Source organism: Euprymna scolopes, chromosome 43 (genome assembly GCF_053919585.1).
Source record: "Euprymna scolopes isolate OS-2025 chromosome 43, ASM5391958v1, whole genome shotgun sequence".
Taxonomy (NCBI): Eukaryota; Metazoa; Mollusca; class Cephalopoda; order Sepiida; family Sepiolidae; genus Euprymna; species Euprymna scolopes.
In genome coordinates, this window is record NC_136524.1 from 43,901,019 (window position 1) to 43,921,073 (window position 20,055).

A 20,055-nucleotide genomic window follows, 5' to 3' on the forward strand; every position below is an offset into this window, starting at 1 on the left:
TGACAGTGTTCAATCTACCATGAACATTCCAATGAAAAAAGGATTTGTCCTCATATAGGATATAAATCTTGCCTACGTCAGAAAGTTGGGGTTTTTCTCCTCTTTATTAAGCCACTAGCAGGGCTACCGGCTTTGGCCCGGCCATATAAAAAAAAAAAAAATCAAGTTGCGTTTGACTACACTTGCTAAATGATTTTTGTTTTCATTTATTTTTTACTATGCAATAATTTAAACCAGTTTGAAAAAAAAAAATCACTGATGTTGGCTCACTGCTACGAATCTGAAATAGGGGCATGTGAGCAAGAAAAAAATATTTTAAGTGGTTAAAATTTTTAAAAAAAATATACATTTGTGATTTACATAAATAATATTCATGCATTTAATAATAATCTGATCTTTAAATCAACCCTCAGCTAAATTAATCGCTGATAAAAAATTTGAAATAAGAAAAATTATTTATTTTTTAATTTAATCAACCGCCAATAAAAAAATTCCCTCTAATTATTTGTTTTAATCCAAATAAATAAAACAAAGTACAAAACAAAAAATATTTTAAAAAATCTTTTGATTTTGTTTAAATGCAAAAACTTACCGAAATTAACGTTTCCAAAAATACTTTAAAAAAAACAAAAAAAAAACGTCCGCCATAATGCATGCGCGAACGTAAACGCAAAAACAAATATTTCTCAGTCAATGTCCTAACCTATTGGGCATGACTTGGCAAATTTATGTAGTTAAAGTATCTGAGAAGTGAAACGATTCACGCATGCGCAAATGCTGAAATCATTTAGAAAGAGACAATTTTACGTAACCTCCTTCCATCAGATACTGCGCCCATTAAGATAGAAGGGAATGTATAAAACTTAGGAACATCACGATGGTTAGACAAGACAGAATTCCAAAAATATGACAGTGGTACATATTCATTCACACAATTCTGAGGCACCATGTTCAGGACTGCAGAACACAATGCGAAAGGAGATTGCCGGTACATCTCTGAGCAAACACCAGTGTAATTATGCACAGGGTCTAATGTGAATGTATATCGTCGCAGGTTTGGTCTGTTCAACCGCAGCAGCACAGAATAATATTTAAGCATTACCATGGGGCAAGAACCATGAAATAATCTTGTTTAAAGTGATGTATTGATTAAGCATTTTAAAGAGATACTAAACAAACCCATGACCCGTGGGATCAGTATTCGTTATAGGACTCTTAACTTAGATATATTCATTGACAATCAGATTACAAAGTAAGAGAGGGGAGGTACAAAATAAAAAGAAATAAGAAAAAGAGGGTGGAAGACAGAAACGTCGGTGAGCAAGAGAGAAAGGAGGAGAGGGTGTAGAAGAGAAAAAGAAGAGGATATATTATGGCATAAAAGAGTTTCATAAATATTTGAAAATTTCGACTACTTCTGAAACACTTGAGATGTCCTAATAGAACCCTTCTCTCTCCTTTCATTTTTATTATTGACCTCCTATACCCTTTATTTATATTCAGGGATTGACATTGCGAGTGAAACAGTCGCATTTGCGAGTGATTTTTCCAAGTGGCAACTAGAAATAATAAAACGCTCATCTTTTGGCGATTGTTTTTTTTTTTTTTTTCTCCCATTGACAATCTTCCAAAGCTCATTGCTAAATGAAAAATGTTTTTTCCAACCTTTATTTGTTTTTAAATAAAACAAGCAAAATCAAATTATTTAAACAATAAAAGTTTAATCGAACAATATACTCTTTTCTTTCTTTTTTCTTTCTTTTTTTTTTTTTAAAGCAGTCTGTTTCAAAAACATCTGAAGAAATGTGAATGTTTATATCTTCAAAAGTCAAAATAAAATTCGATGGATATTTAGAATTACGCCTATAAAAAAAAATTCTTTATGATGCACGCACTCGTCACGAATCAAAGATGTCATATTCTAAAAATCATATGTTCGGCTAACAACTTTTCTACTTGGCCTGCTTTCCAGCTAACTACAATCTGATTGTCTTCAAGTCCAACGTAAACAAGTTCTTGATGAACCGTCCTCCTAAGTGATCCAATTTACAAAATTCCCACTACTTATGTTTACTACGCTATAATTGATTAATATACACTCATTAACCCTTATGCTCGAGTGGCCTCCGGGACTTGATAAGTGATTCTTGTGTAAAAAAAAATAAAAAATCTTTAGTTGCTAAAGGTCAACTAAAGATAAATTTGTCCATGGAGCCCTGATATCATTCGAGCTTCCTCTCACCATCTAAAAATTTATACACAGGAAATGTATACACAGTAACAAACCATATAATAAATAAGATAGTAGTATATAAATTAGGTTTTTATCTTTGGATCTTGGCCTTTTGGTGAAGACCATAGTGTAGTATCCATTCTGATAATGTACTTCACCATTATCTGACCTCGATCAGGGGGATGAGAAATCCTTCTAGACTGAGACAATTTTTATTTTTGTTCTCATCCAAAGTGTCTCATGTTGCGGATCTGGATTTCCCCACAGATTAAAAAGCCGATTTTGTGTCTAAGTGTTCCACTGAGCTTCAATCTATGGTCCCCCCCTCGCCAAACTTTCACAAGAAATACTCGTCTAGCTGAAAACACTATCAATAATTCCCCCCCCCACTCTTTATCTTTGCCTAAACCTAAACGTAGCTTCCATGATCAAAGCTGCTTTCTTAGAATTGCACGCCTGTGGAATTGGTTTCCGTTTTCCTACTTTCCAGCTGTCTATAATATGGTTGTCTTCAAGTCCAATGTGAACAAGTTTCTGGCGAGCCGTTACACTTGAGTTAACAAATTTATCAAATTTCCACTACTATCAATTACTATATTGTCCTTTTGACTACTGTACACTCTTTAATCCTTATCCTTGAGTGGCCTCTCGGCCTTGATAAGTGGTGACGCCTATGTAAAAAAAAAAAAGAAAGAAAAATATAAAACAGGGGAAGATAATTCTAATATGGCTTTAATTCGGAAAAATGTTTCATTTAAATTATTAATTTGTTGTTGACCCTTCAACGTTTCTTTAATTCAAAAAATGTTTCATTAAAAATATTTATTTGTTCGAAAAAAAAAAAAAAAAAAAAAAAAAAAAAAAAAATTATGAAAATCCAATGTTACTTTAACTGCAAAATTGTTTTATTGAAATTATATTTTCTTGTAAGCTTTTCCATCAACATGTGCCACACTGCCACAATTATACTTCAATTAAAAAAAAATCTTTCGAAAAAAAAATAAATAAATAAAATAAAAACATCTTGCTTTAATTCAGAAAAATGTTTCATTTAAATTATAAATTTGTTGTGGACCCTTCAAAGTTGCTTTAATTTGAAAAATGGCTTTGCAATTATATTTTGATACATTTTTATACAATAAATGTTTTGGTTTTTTAATATTTTTTTGTTCGGAAAAAAAAAATCTTGTTTGTTATTTATTTTACCAAGAAGAAATTGGAATTATCACCACCATCCCTAACAATGGCATTCACCCGCATAATGCAGAAGTGCCTTTTTTTTGTATGAAAACTATTCCATAACGAGTTGTACAATATAATTTTTTTTCGATATTTTCATTTTTTTTGTTATGTCTTCATTAAACTAAACAAATACTTTTTTTCTTTTTTTTTTTACAAAGATTAAAAAATAAAAAAAAAAGTGACACACTGTGTCAAAAAAAAGTCTCAGTCTTTAAGGATTTACCAAAAATAATGGTAACTTATTGTTTATTTTAATATAATTTTTCACGCCCAGTAGATCGCCCGTGTGAGAGGGAATAATATGTAATTAAAAAAAATCGGGAGTTTTCTTTAGTAAATATCTTTTTAGGTATGGACTTTAAAAGATATTTGCCAAAAATAACCTCTCGACACTTCTGGGTAAATTTGTTTTATTGCAAGATGGAGTTTTGTATTACTATAAACATGGATTCGAAAAAGTTGTCAAAATACAAATATATAACAAATAAATGTTATCAAAGGCAAGATAAGTTACTTTTCTACCTAACTGGATATGTTTTTAGTGTTTTTATTTAATTTAACATGTTTATTCAGCTCGAAAAACAGTGTTTACCAATGTATTGGAAAATTTTGAATGTTGTCTTACTCTCTGTTGAATACAATCTGTTTGGCAAAATGAGTTAAAAATAAAAAACTATACAAAATACTATTAAAAACCCACTGTATATATGTCAGCCTATGTCACGGTAACATATATTGAGCGAGCTTCTAACAGTATTTTATCTAGTCTTTTTTTTTTTAAACTCATTTTCCCATACTTACCATGTTCAGCAAAGAGTCCGGCGCCATTTAAAATTTTCCGATACATTGGTAAACGCTGCATGTTTTTCGAGCTGAATAAACATGTTACATTAAATAAAACCACTAAAACATTATCCAGTTAGGTAGAAAAGTAACTTATCTTGCCTTTGATAACATTTATTTGTTATATATTTGTTTTTTTGACAACTTTTTCGAATCTATGTGTATAGTAATACAAGCACGTGCACCCCCTCGACGTGAATAAACCCGACAAGCAGCTGAATCGCACCCCTTCACAGTAGAAATCCCTAGGTGTAAGAAAGCCTTCTACTCCAATAGTTTCTTCCCTTAGAACTGCTAGACTTTGGAACTCCCTTCTGGAATTCTGCTTTCCCAACTGTACTGACATGCAGAAGTTCAAATGCAATGTGAACAGACATCTTGCTACTCATCTCCCTCCATAATATCCCTGCAACTTATGTCCCCGATAGTAGCCCCCTAAGTGGCACTGAGCCTCGTTTGGGGTGAAAATTGAATTATAAAAAAAAAAGAAAATTCTGAATACAAACCCCAAGAGTGTTTAACGATATTTTACGATGACGAACCCAGTCGATTGACTTTTACTCAGCAGCAGCGGCAATCAGTTGTACAATGGTCGTACATAATTTTTAGGCGTACATAGTAAAGCCGACAACATGAAATTACATAAGCCAAAACTAGAGCAACGTGGATTCAAAACTCGTGAAAAGGAGACGTACACAGATTGATTACAGCCACAGGAAATCGTGTAAAAGTTGTAATTAAGTCTAATCATAGAACAGGATACAAATTACATGCATGAATTAAACATATGGATAATTCGGTAGCAGACAGCATATTTTACGGTAATATAATCTCAGGAGGGATTAAACTATTAAGGATACCCAAAATATATTGGATAGGGGGGGGGGAAGCATACATACAGATAAAGAAAAATAACATACATAAAGTTAGACAATAAAATTATTGTAAATGTCATCATTTTCCAAAATTTCGGCCCTTTTGCAGTTTAAGGAAACAAAAAACCGTCCGATTAAATTATCCAATTTACCTACTACTTTCTACTACTAACGATTACTAAGAAATTATTCCATTGATTACTGTACACTCACTAACCCTTATCCTCGAGTGGCCTCCGGGCCTTGATAAGTGGTGACCTAGCAGTGTCAGAAACCGATCTTAAGAATGCGTGAAAAAAAGTTGAATAATTCGACCTCCTATCTTTACAAGCTTATAACTACTTGAAAAATGTAATTCAAACCCTAATTTTTTTTTCAATTAAAGGGGCAAAGACTAAATTTTAAAAAAATAACAGGTTTAATAGCAAATTATGCAATATTTGTTTTTTTAAATCGATTTTCTTTAAAAAAGATTTGAAGAAAATCAACGAAATTTACTTACTTTGGTTATAAAAAACCGATATAAATTCCAAAAAATCACTTACCTATAAAAAATATTATTGAATGTTTAGTTCCATTCTTCATTGTCAGAATTTATCCATATTTATATTTTAAATTCCATTTATTTTTTAAATAAAAGAATTTTTTAAACAACTCTTTGAAAAAAGTATGATTACGCAATCATTTTTATGTCTTTATTGAAAAACTGGAAGTAGCTGTTTGTCCTTGTATAGAACTACGGATGGACAGAATGCAGTAAAAACCACACATTCGCGTTGGCCGTCTAGCCTTGTGCCTGAAGAAATATGTGTTCCCATAGTTTAAAAATAGTCAAATTTTACTTATAAGTTTTTGCCTTTAAAAAAAAAATAGTCGAGGAATTTTGTTTTTCTTCTTTTCTCAAAGAAATACATAAATTTTGGATTTATTATATTTTCATTCTTCTTTATCGAGTGAATATTTTTTTTTAAATATCTAAAAAAAAAAAAAAGAAAACATTGAATACAATAGAAAAAATTGTCATCAGCGTCCATTACTTACTGGACAATATAAGCGAAATATAGGCTTCCAATTTAAAAAAAAAAAAAAAAGGTTTTACACTTTGGACTTTACGGGTAAATTTCCCAAAAAACACTTCTTTTTTTGTTTTAATTTACAATATATTATTTATTGATCTTTTATCTTCAATTTGTGATATATAAAACTTTGGTGAGTAAATTAATTATTAAAATTTTAATAGACATTTCAAAAATGGGGGGGGGGTGAATTTAAAAAAAAAACGTTTGTCTAAAATATTATATTCGGTTTATTGGAAAGAGCATAAAATTTCACATTGACCCTGAATATATCGTAAAAATCTAACAAATACAAAAATTTTAATAGATTTTTAAAGTTTAAAAATTGAAAAAAAAATTTAACTCGTAAAATTTAATTGATTTCATTACATAAAAAAAATGGCTGCATGAACCGGCGCAGGCACTTTGTAAACACTGTGTTTTAAAAAATAAAAAATAATATTTCTATTATTTTTTAAACAACTTTAATAGTTTATTTTGGAAGTATATTCCATAAAGAAAATAAACAACCCACTTTAAAAAGAGAAATTACGAGTTTTTTTATATTTTATTCGCAGCTTTGTGTTAGGGGTATCAAAAATTCCCCCAAAATTCTGATACACCTAGTGGTGACCCCTTTGTAAAAAAAATAAAAATAAAAAAAATAAGGGAGAAAATGAGACATAGGTCGCGTTACACCGGTAGTAAGAATGCCACTTGGATAGTGAAACTGACGTTATTTTATAAATTAAAATGAAATATTGAAATTAACAATATTAGGAAACAATATTTTTTTAATGATTTTTAATTAAATACAGGAATTTTTTTAAAAAATGATTTTTTAGCAGTTTAGATTATTCGTTATTGAATCACTCCCGTGTAATTTTATAAATAAAATTACAAATAAAATAATTAGAAATAATAAAAAGAAACGATATTGAAATTGACAATATTAGAAAACAGATTTTTTTTTTTTGACAAACAAATAAAAATAATTAAACATAATATTAATGAAAACGTATTGAAATTAACAATAGTAGAATTTTTTTTTTTTTTTTTTACAACCAAAGATAATTAGAACTGATATTGTTCTCTGATACATAATAATATATGTGGAAAAAGTAAAATGGTTCACTATAAATAGGCAATCGAATTGTGTTACTTAAATATGACTAACTTTTTAAAAATCTTTTACAATAATTATTTTTTAATTATTTATTTATTTTGGTACTTGTACAGTTTAATTAAGACATTTAAAAAAAAAAAAAATGAAAATATCGAAAAAAAAAGAAAAGAAAAAAAAAAGTTATATTGTACGTATCTGTTTTGAACTGAAGAGCTCCGAAAAATTTTTTTACTTAATTTGATCGAGTAATTTTTTAATTTTTTTTACAGTGGAAAAACGCGTTTTTATGACAGCACGTAGAAGGTAGCCATCTTTGAATTTTTTGGACACACCACGGGGAGATAACACAGTTTAAAGCACTTATACGCCCCCAACCCAGCTTTGATATTAGCTTTTCTTCCTAAAAATCGAAACATGACTACATTTTGCTCGGTATCATAAATTGTTTTTTCACTGTAAAAAAAAAAATAAATAAATAAATAAAAAAAATTCTTTTAATTTTAAAAAAAAAAACAACAAAAAAAACCTACTCGATTAAATAAAGTGAAAATTTTTTTCCCCAGAATTTACTTCCATAATGGATACGTACAATATAACCTTTTTTTCGATATTTTCATTTTTTTAATGTCTTGATTAAACTGTACAAGTACCATTTTTTATGCTAATAATTATTAAATACTAAGTAATTAAATTCTTTTACAATAATTTCAATTTTAAAATTCTATCAATATTTTAAAGGAATGACGTCAATTTCACTATACCATCAAGTGGCATTCTTACTACCGGTGTAACACGACTATGTCCCATTTTCTTCCTCATATTTTTATTTCCTTAAACTGCAAGAGAGACCAAAATTTTTGGTGCTTGTTAAAATATACTTGACAAATCGATTTTTTTTTAAATATATATCATTTTAAGCAAATATAATATTACGTACATAATTGTCATGTCGAAAATAGAAATATATTCAACAATTATGAAAATTCAACGAGTGGGACAACTGATATGGTATTTTTAGTATTAAAAAAAAAAAAAGTTTATCGCTAACGACAACAAATATTGCAGCCATTGAATGTAATCTAAAATATTCATTTCAGAGTGTAGGCTCCTATCGTCTATTTTATAACGTCTTAAAAAATGCAATTTTACCCAATTTTCTGTAAAAATTACTTTTAACTATAACTTTCTACTCAATGATTTTTCGTAAATTTTGGATACATTATTATTATTATTTTCGATATGACAATTATGTACGTAATATTGCTTTTTGCTTAAGACGACATATTTGAAAAAACTTTATCTTAAGCACCATATTTTTTTTAACCATTTGGTAAATTTTAAGTATGACAGCCCCTAGAGTAAATGTGGTATTATGGTTTGGTTACTGATGATTCTAAGTCAGAGTAGGATAGACATTTTTATGCTTATTGTGACAAAGGATGGCCAATAGGCCCCACCAAAGCTGTGTGTAAAACGTCAGCGTTTTACACAATAAAAGCAACGTCATCATTTCGTGCGTTTACTATTTTCTGAGTTAATTTCTTTGGATGAGTAAACAAATTGACCAACGACACCCATTTTTTTGTTGTTTTCACATTTTTGAATGGCCTTATGCTTAATTTGTTGTTAATGTAAATTTTTTGGTGCAATAGAGCTTGGCATTTATGGCAGCATTAAAAAGTAAAGAAAAAACAGAAATATTTGTATGATGTATGTACCAATCATGAGACGAAAATAAAAAAAAAATCACGTAATTTGATCAACTACCAAATCAGTGAACAAGGGCAGACAATTCTAATACATGTGGAAACTAAAAAAAAAAAAAAAAAAAAAAAAAAAAAAAAAAATCACTGATTACCTCTTATTATGTTCCCTAGTAAAAACATCAATAACTTATCGGTAAAAAACGGAAAATTTATTTTTCGTAAATTAAAAAACCATGAAAAATATGAAAGGATGCGATAATGATGGATTAAAACAAATTGATAAATAAAGGTGCAACTACACTGTAATAGTGAAATTCAGAAAACGAAAAAGAAGACGATTTAAAAAATAGTATCTACTGACTTTTGTGTCAATTTCAACTAAAAGCAATACTATCTACTTAATTGGTAAGTTAGAAGTACTTAAATATTACTGCATTATTAAAATTAAAAAAATCGATCTTTATTGTAAAAAAAAAAAAAAACGCTTGTCATATTTCTTTGGGAACACGTGACATAATAACAAGGGAAGTAACTCAGTTATGCTAAAAACAAAGCAAGTAACTCATATTTATAATTGTTAACACAATTTATTTTTAAAAAAAAAAAGAAAAAAATGGCAATAGTTACCTCCCTTGGAACTCCCTAGTGTTTTTTAACTAAACATTTTAATTTCGCTAATTTTCGCCAAAACATATTTTCATTAATAATTAATTTTCTACATTGTCGTTTTTCGTAATTTTTGGATATATTCATTACTGTGACATGAAAATTAAGTAGACACCATTGGTTTGCTTTGAAATTCAATGAAAAATTTCAAATTTCGCTATTATAGCGTAGTTACATGTAAATAACAGGTCGGAGATAGATTGATTAATTCATAAGAAAAAAAACGTCCATAATGGACATCTAGGTAGGCTTAACCACATTCTTTTAAAGGAGGAAGTTTCATGGGGATATCAAGTTCACAAGCAGTCTTCCTCCAGTCACATCCTGGTCAGGGGAGATGACGATGTTAGGTTTTTGGGCGTTTCTTCATTATTGAAGCGAAATTTATTAATAATTAATTACTAATGAAAGTTGATTTCGGAGACAATTACCGAAAATTGAGTTTTGCTTAAAAGGGAAGAAACCAGAGAGTTCGAACCGTAACAGGGGAAGTAATTATTTTCGGAAAAGTGAAAATCTTAGCAAAATTCAATTTTCATCACTTGCCTTCAAAACTGTTTTTCATTAATAATTAAATTTTCTACCTTATCGTTTTTCATAATTTTTGGATATGTTCATTACTAAGACGTGACAATTACGTAGATACCATTGGTTTTACTTGAAATTCAATATTTCATTTTTAATTTCTGCTATTAAAACGAAGAAGCTCCGGGGGGGTTTTTTGTTTGTTTTTTTTTTTTTTTTGCAGAGACATGCCAACATACTCCTACATACAGCACCTGGTATTCCTAAATCGGTCACCCATCTGGTACTGATCAGACTCAGCGTTGCTTAACTTCGGTCAATGAAAACGGGTGTGTCAACGTGATTATATCATTTATCTTAATGGGAAATACCGGTGTCTGCTGGCTAATTCAGAAGCTAATTTCTTCTAGCAATCCTACATATAACGAAAATGTCATATTCCAAATATATAGGATATATTATATATCGACTTATTTGTTACATTCCAATAATCACGTAAATAGATCAAGTAATGTCAGAATATAAAAGAATGTTAAACCAATGATTAATATTGTGGATTCCACAATTTATTTATTATTTATTTATTTTTATTTATTTTTGTCAGGTGTGTTAAGTGACAACAAATGTAAACTCGTTGAAGGTTATGTCAAAATAAAATTAATTTTATTTTGATTTTTCTTTTTTTGTTTAACGATCGGCCATTAATGCCTACGCAAATATTAATAAACAACGATCTTGCCGAACTTTTTAAATGACATTTCAGTTCACCCTAGTTTTTAAACAAATACGTGAAGATGACTGTTTACTCATTAGCCGAGCATTACCATGGCCGAGGCGTGGATCTGGTTCTGTCAACGTGTACGTGAGATCAACGATTGAGAATCTTTTGGCTAGGAACAACGTGTAGTATTTGTTTTAATGCTACGCTTCACCTTTTCTGTTCTCGGTCAGTGGAGGAGAAAACCTCCATGTTCCTATCCAGAGTGCCCGTTTTGGGGGAGCTGGATTTTCCCCACATTAAAAACCGACCATGTATCTAACTCTGCCCTCGTGGGGAGGCAAGTAAATAGGAACGATTGAGAATGATGTTAAGCATCAAAACAGTTGAAAGTCGGTTTACTTTTGGCAGTTTCGTAACTCTCACTTCCATAATTTTGTCATTTACTTATCGGATTCCATCAGAAATTCTTCTGACAAAGGGGAAAGAATTGCTGTTTCCTGAGTAGAAATCTATCCATGTAAAACTTATCGTCAGGTGTTTGTTTGTTTTTTTGGTGTTTTTTTTTTTTTTTTTTTTTTTTTTTTTAGATTCCTATAGTGGATTCATGCCTTGTTTGGAGAGACTTCCATTAAAAAAAAAAAAAAAAAAATAGAATCCTGAGCAAAGATTTTAAGTCTGGCATTCATACTTTTAGTATGTACTAGTGTTGGAACAATAAACCAGAATCAGAAAAATCAGAACATCAGAACTTTTTAGAGTATTGGAATTAATATAAGAAAAATTTGTGCCAATTTTCTGATGCCAAAAAATTCTTTTAATGTCAGCGGTCTCGCTTAGCCAACACACGGTTCCGGCATTTCAAAATACAATTGCTGAGAGACAATACGTAAACCTTTACTGATTTTTCTTTTAATTTCTCCAACAACATGACAAGGAAGGAGAAAAAAGAAAAAACTGTCCAAAATTCTGAGGATGGAGTTTGGATCCGAAATATCTAAATTATAAATTTTAAACAAGTAAAATATTTGTTTTATTTTCGTAATATTGCATTGTGATTTGGCTTTCAAACGTACCTGACACGTATTTTATTTTAATTCTTTTAATGTTTTTATTTTTGTTTCCGTTTTGCTACTATAATAAAATGATAAATACTCAAAGATTTTAAACTACCATTAGCACTAAAATCTATAGATTAATTCTCACAAGTGTATTTTTATCTTGCGGGATTGTCAATTTTGATTTCAAATGATGTATTTTCAAATAAGTTCTTGTAAAATTACCTTTACTTTATATATCATTTTAAAGAGCGTTTTTTTTTTTGCTCTCTCTCTCTCTCTCTCTCTCTCTCTCTCTCTCTCTCTCTCTCGCTCTCTCTCTAATCGTTTAAATTATAATTGTTTGTAAACAAATGTCTTTTCATAACGTTGAATGCAAGATGAAAAAAAACAAATTCGTACAATTTTCTTATTTTAATTCAAGCTAGGTCAAAAACCTGCTGAAACAGCTCACGATATCAACAAAGCATTTAGCTCAAGAAACGCTATTGGGCACACAGCACAATGGTGGTTTAAGAAATTTTGTGGCAGCGACAAGTCTTGAAGATGATGACCATAGTGATCGTCCATCGGATGTTGACAATGATCAATCATGGTCAAGATCAAAGTGTAGTATCTGTTCCGGCAGATACTGCAAGCAAAGACCCTATGTGGGGGCGACCCCACAGATAAGACCTTGGTCAATGTAGGGGTAACCCTTCATACCAATTGTCACTATCCAGCTCCCCTACTCCCCGGGGGGTTGGTCCCCATTTCCCCTTCACTCCTCACATTAAAAATCGGCCTTGTGCCTAATTTGCTCGGTGGGGGAGCAAATAAATACCATCTGTTCCGGCAGATACTGCAAGCTATGACTAGCTATGACTAGCAAAGACCAGATGTGGGGGCAACCCCACATGCCTGACCTTTAACCAGCTCCCATTTCTCACCTCTCGGGAGCTGGTCCCCTTTTCCCTTCCCCCTCCCTTCACTCCTCACATTAAAAATTGGCCTTGTGCCTAATTTGCTCGGTGAAGGAGCAAATAAATACCATCTGTTCTTCAGATGCGGCACTTTTATTTCTTGTTCTCTTTCGGTGGAGGATCAGTCCTTCACGACTAAGACAATTTTTTATTTTTTTTGTACCTTTTCTCCACGTTAAAAAAACGACCCCGGTGTCTAACTCTGTCCCGTGGGGAGGCATAGTAAATAGGTACTCACAACTGTTCAAGAACTTGCTCCTGAAGTCGATATAATGTATACAACAATTTCCAAACACTTGACAGAGATTAGAAAAACAAAAAAGCAACAAAAAAAAAATCGATAAATGGGTGCCTCATGAATTGAACGTCAACCAAAATGAAATGTCGTTATGAAGTGTCATCTTCCCTTCCTTTACACAACAAAGATTGTGACTTGCGATGAAGAGTGGATTCTTTATGACAACCAGCGATGCTCAGCTTAGTGGTTAGACGCTGACGAAGCTCTACAACACTTCCCAAAACCAGAGTTGCACCAGAAAGAAGGTTATGCTGACTGTTTGGTGGTCTGCGACCAGTCTCATCCATTACAGATTTTTTGAATGCCTGCGAAACCATTATGGCAGATAAGTACTGTCAACAAATGACTGAAATGCATCAGAAACTTCGACAACAACACTCAGCATTAGTCAACAGAAAAGGCCCAATTCTTCTTCACAACAATGCTAGACTGCATGTTGCTAAAACGACCTTGCAGAAGTTAAATGAATTGGGCTAAGAAACTCTGCCTCATCCACCATACTCTCCAGACCTCTTCTCTACCGATTACCACTTTTTCAAGCATCTTGACAACTTTCTGTTTGAGAAATGCTTCAAAAACCTATGTGATATTAAAAACGTCTTCAGTAACTTCATTGCCACCAGAACGCAAGATTTTTACGTTACTGGCATAAATACACTTTGTTTTGCATTGGCAATAGTATGTTGATTCTGATGGTGCTTATTTCGATCAATAAATCCGAATTTAAAAGTTAAAATTTGCAAGTACTTTCTTCTCAACCCGATATATGCACATATTACAGATTTCTTTTTTTTTTTTTATAGTAAGCTGAAAGTTAAAAAAAGAAAAGAAACAAGTCTATAATTAACTATTTACTGATTTTACAAGAATTTGAATCAGGAATCAGTAATTGCATTTGAATCATGAATTTTAAAACAGAATCAGTAAATGTATCAGAATCGGGAACAATATTGGAATCGTCCGGTCACTAGTTTATCTCAGCACATTTTCATGTTACATGCATCTTACACAACAAAACACAGGGATACAACGTGTAATATCCAGCTAAATAGCAACAAGTTTTATCTATTTATATACAGGACAACTGTCTGTGCATATGTGCAAGTAAAAGTCAAAACTACAAAACAAGCACCCACAAAGTTGGCATATCCTTGATCAGCATTAGTCCAAGTGATCAATATCTAAAATTTAGAAAGAAAAATTACTCATTCTTTGCTCCTGTTTGTAAATTTATATTGAAAATTTGATAAAACTATTTAGCTGTTATATGTTTGTCTGCTGTTAAAATAAAAGTCAGGGATCAAAAGTTCTCAACATTCTTGTTCGTCATATCAAGGATTGTGAAACCAGATAGTAAGGACAGACTCCTTATTTTAAGTCTTCCGATATTCAAACTGTTTATTAATTCTTCAAAGATTAAAAGATCAGACCCCGACAGCTTAACAAAAAAAAAAAAAACGTCCGGCTCAGCAAACCTGGCCACAGTAATATGTGCATGTTACTAAATGTTTTATCAAGAAAAGTTGTAAAAAAAAAAAAAAAAAAAAAAAAAAAAAAGTTTGAAAATCAAAGTTTGCAATTAAAATATTCCAGTTGTGATGTTTCTTTGAGGGAAGGAGGGGGTGCAGTAATATGCTGTACGGCAAAAATATTAAAGTAGAAGACTCTCTGATATCTATGGACCTCTACAGTATTGGCTATCGTGATGTTCCTAATCTGTCTCTGCTCTATCGTTATTTTCATAGCGACTGTTCATCTAAGCTCCAGTCTATGGTCCTCCCTCGTCAAACTTACACACAAAAAAAAACACTCGTCTAGCTACAACCACTATCAATAATTCCCCCCCCCATTCTCTATCTGTGTGTAAATCTAAACGTGAATTCCATGAACTAAGCTTCTTTCTTAGAACTGCCCACCTGTGGACCTGTTTCGCTGGCCTGCTTTCCAGCTAACTACAATATAGTTGTCTTCAAGTTCAATGTAAACAAGTTCTTGTTGAGCCGCTCCCTTTAAATAATCAACTTATACCAAATTCCAACTATTAACGATTACTACACTGTTAGACTGATGACTACTGTGCATCCATTAACCCTTATCCTTGAGTGACCTTCAGGCCTTGATAATGTAAAAAAGAAAAAAATTCCGTCTATTGCTAACGGTTTTATGACAATGGCTTAATAAAGGGTGGAAAAAAGGGGTGGGATTTTGCAGTTAGATTTGTCAGCGATATTTACGTCCAAGGGGTACATGCTACAATTTCATCAGAGCACATTCCACTAAAACATAGTTGCCCCATTGTGGCGATGGGACAGTGGTTAGAGCTTGGCCGATAGTACAGGACTTATCAGATTTGATATTCATTTTTGAAACTGTCTAAGAATGAGAGACTAGTGATAGATGCACCGACTAGAAGGGACAACATGACTCCATGCATGGGCAAGTATAATTATCAGTTACATAGGCCCAAATTCTATTCTGTATTAAATAGTTTTTAACATCAGTACATAGTTTAACTGCATACAACAGCATGCAGCATGGCTGAATCCTTAAAGTCTCTTCTGTAAAAGAGATTGGTTGGTTAGGGAAAGAGGGGGGGGGGCTTGCATCACGTCCGGTCTCGAGTATTAGAGACGAAATGGTGCCAGTAGACCCACAGAACTCAGCGAAGGCAGTATAGGTCGAACATCTCTAGTCTTTTGAGATTTACACATCTCATCGGTCAGGTTTTGCAGCCTACACTGTATATCATTCATACTTAGCTAGCTTCTATCTTAATTATTTACTATTAGAGTTTGATGCACGAACGTGTTATTTTAAAATTATCAGCCATATAGGCCTAAATCTCATGTATAAAACTCACTATGTCTGTCTGTTTATCTCCATTTTTTAATTTTTTTCAAACTATATCTTCTTCAAGACAAAAGATCACAAAGCGGTGCTATGCAGCTCAAATGATTGCAATTTTTCGTGGACCATTTTTTAGTGGGTATTTAGACAGTTGAAATAGTACTAGAATATATTAAATAGTTTATAACACCAGTACATAGTTTAATCGAATACAGCATAAAATTGAACAAAACTTTTTCAAAAAATAAATTTCTTTGGTATTGTTTTTGTTTGTTTTTGTTTTATTTTTTTCACATAAGTTTCTCATGAATATTGAAAATGGAATTGGATCTTAATTTTCTTCAGTACTTCAGACAATGAGGATACCTGAGAACTCAGCTGCAGAGAAATATATTTGGATGGCAGGGCTATTTGAGGCTGTTCAGAAGCTTTGTTACCTTGGTGATATCAGTGGAGCACAGGGAGAAGCAAGTGGTAGTGAACGGTATAAGCTCACGGGACTTTTTCTGTTATTGACAGGAAAAGCATTATTAGTGTTAAACAACAGAAGGATCAAGCAGGAATGTATGCACAATGTGATGCTGTATGGAAATAGAATCCGATCAACGAGAATTGAGGACATGCTTTGCAAGAAGAGAAAGCATATGAAAATGATACAATGGATGTGTAATACAACTCATAAAGACAGGCTTAGATCTGATGACGTCAGAAAAAGATTAAATCTGGACAGTATAGCAAGATGTGTGCAGGATGGATGAAAGTTCTTGGGTTAGTAGTTGTAGAACAGTTGAGGTAGCAGGGTCAAAGGACAAGGGAAGGTAAAGGAATAAATGGAAAGTGATGGACTTAAAAAAAAAAAAAGGAGGGATAAAAATAAAGTCCTGGCCAGAGATAGGTTAGTTTGGAAATCAATTTCTAGAAGTCGACCAACACATGACACCTAAAACTGTTAATCGAATATGATGGAGAAAGAATGAATGAGAGTCCTTATGCTAGTAAATGTAGACCAGTTGAAGTAGTAAGGTCAGGTGGCAATAGAAGGCCAAGGAAAACATAATAGGAAGTGATAAGGATGGCTTTGAAAGTAGGGGGTGAATAAAGACTTAATCAGAGATAGATTAGTTTCCAAGTCAATTTCTAAAAACCATCCAACACATGCCAGCATATAAAACAGACGGTTAAATCGAGTTTGATGCTTATAATTGTCTTTGTCTTTCTCAGTGTGAATATGTGTATGTGTGTGTGCTTTGTTTGTAGTGATCTCCATTAAAAAAAGGGGGGCGGCAAAGCATGAAGCCATCTAATGTAAAGAGTTAAAATAAATAAATAAATAAATAAATTACTTCAACTAGCCAATGGTAAATGTTTGATACAGCTTCTGACCTAGAAAACGTCAATACTGCCTCCTTGTCATTAACTCACTGAGATACCCACAAAGGCAAATAGATGAGTTGGTTTGGTTAATCTGTTTCACGGCATATCAACCTTTTTTTTTTTTAATTTAATTTTTTTTTTTTTTTTTTTTTTCAAACGCATAAACAATTTAGTTTTGGTTTGCTTGCTTTACACCAGCGTATTTACTTGTTTCCCCACTAAAAAAGAATTAGGCGCAATGGCTGGTTTTTAATGTGAGGAAAATCTAGCTCCTTAAAAAGAAGGCACCATGGATGAGTAAAAAAAAAAAAAAAGTTTCCTTCTTGAAGGATTTCTACTTCACTGAGCAAAGGGAGAGAAAAAAAGATGAACAGATAATACACTTTGCTTCTAACAACTATCAACAATTGCACCCACCCACCCCAACTCTATGTGTGCCTAAATCTAAATGCAAACCTCCCTCACCCCTAGAACTGCTCTCTGGTGGAACGAGTTGCCTCAGTGACCGCTGTATACTCATTAACCCTTATACTTAAGTGGCCGGTGATAAGTGGTGACTACTTAGTAAAAAAACAGAAAAAAAAAGTAGTGAAATAATTTTGTATTGTTACTTTTTATTAATTTTATTTTTTATTAATGTTTGTTGAAATAAGACTGATTTCATTTAGTCTTTTTTTTTTTTATCGCGATCCATATGGAGGCAAAAAGTAAAGTATTTACAAAGTGTTTTTTGTTTGTTTGTTTTTCTTTGTTTTTTGTTTTTTTTTGTTTTTTTTTAAGATTTTCCTTCTGCAAGTTTGTCCACTTAAGATATTGACTTTTGGGATGAGTTAACCTTTGTCAGTGAAGCCTTTTTTTTATATATAATTTGATGAAAAGAAGAGGGAGGGGAGAAAAAATTTTATTTTCCCTACTTTATTTTATTTATTTATTAATTTATTTTTTACAGACTCTTTAGTGTCTGTTTAATAATTAAAATGACAAAGGCAATCTGTCTTCTAACATTGAAAAAAAAAAAGAAAAAGAAATGTTCTTATGCGTGTGTTGGGAAGGACGGAACAAGTCATAATTATCTTTAAGTTATATATTTCAATCACAAGAATAGATCCATTCTGAAGATGCATTCTTTCAATCTGCTAACTTAGCCATGTAAACGCAGCTTCACAATTAAGATCGACAAACGAAAATTCAATTTCAAACGGTCTTGGATATGACCTTAAACTATATTCGAGGGTGAGGTCCCAGCTTGCGGGCTTTGGGGAGTGTGGGGCCACCCTTTAATTGCCGTTGTTCCCAGGTCCACTGTGTCCCGGAGTGGCAGTACCTGCTAGGGTCCCAACTATGGGTTAACTAGAAACCGAATTGAAAAAAAAAAAAAAAAAAGAAAAATTCTATTAAAAAGATTTTCTTCAAGATAACTGAATTTAGCATTAAATAGCCTGAAAAGGGTTGATGTGCCGTAAAACAAAAAACAACCAACCAATCAATTTCAAACGTAAGCATCACAGACCCACAAAAGATTTCTGTGTTTTTTCGTTACCGGAACAAAAAAAAAAATCGAAAAGAATCAATTTCCATTAACAAAAAAAAAAAAAGTCGAGCATGCGGGGTCCCCTTCCACAAATGAACAATTTGGAGGCAATTTTACCCCTATAATGTCCCCTTAGGTGGAGACAACCAGAGTTATCCCACAAAATCCGTCCTAGCAAAAATTTACTTTCACCATGACTAATGTTGGTGCAATTTTTTTTTTAAATCCAAGACGCGTTTACCGAGAAAAGTGTGAACAAATGAACAGATGAACGATTTGGGGATAATTTTATTCCTATAATGCCACATAGGGGAACAACCAGAGTTATCCTAGAAAATTAATTCTGACAAAAATTTACTTTCACCATGACTAATGTTTGTACAAAAAAATTTTTTTTAAATCCAAGGTGTGGTTATTGAGAAAAGTGCAATCAAACGAACAGACAAATGGGAGTGAATTACTAGGTCCAATCTCCTCTTTGTCAGGAGATCTAATAAAAATAAATAAAGAAATAAACAATTGTATTTACTTACTTTTTATATAACTTTCAACCAAAATATCTACTTAATTCTCATGTCTCAATTATTTAAATAAACTGCAATATTTTAGAATTTAGAGTGAGGGATAAGGTGCGCATATAAATTTAATGTAAAATAATCCCCCATTTCTGAACCATTCTAACTTATTAAGAGAATAAATATTTTTGCCATTAACCTCAACTCCAAAAGGGCAAATTAATAAAGACACATGTAAAGTGAAGTCAATCCAACCGACGATGACTTGCAAAAATGGCTACTCAAAAAACCGACCCTTCCTTGTAGAAAACTGCCCAGTTTAGAGTGAAGGAATTCATGTTTTTGGCCAATTTTTCGATATTTGTTATCCGAAGAGTGGAGCTTTAAAACAATTTTGTCAGGATCTGTTGCCTCTGTTAAAAGTTTTGCGAGACATACAAACATACTCACACATTTTGCCATATATATATAACTTGAAATT

At 32.0% G+C, this 20,055-nt stretch overlaps 1 protein-coding gene across 19 annotated transcripts in view; it reads right to left on the minus strand.

The window, feature by feature from the left end:
• LOC145268305 (hypoxia-inducible factor 1-alpha-like) overlaps window positions 1-20,055 on the minus strand; it is a 347,774-nt gene that overhangs the window by 196,293 nt on the left and 131,426 nt on the right. The window lies entirely within an intron of this gene.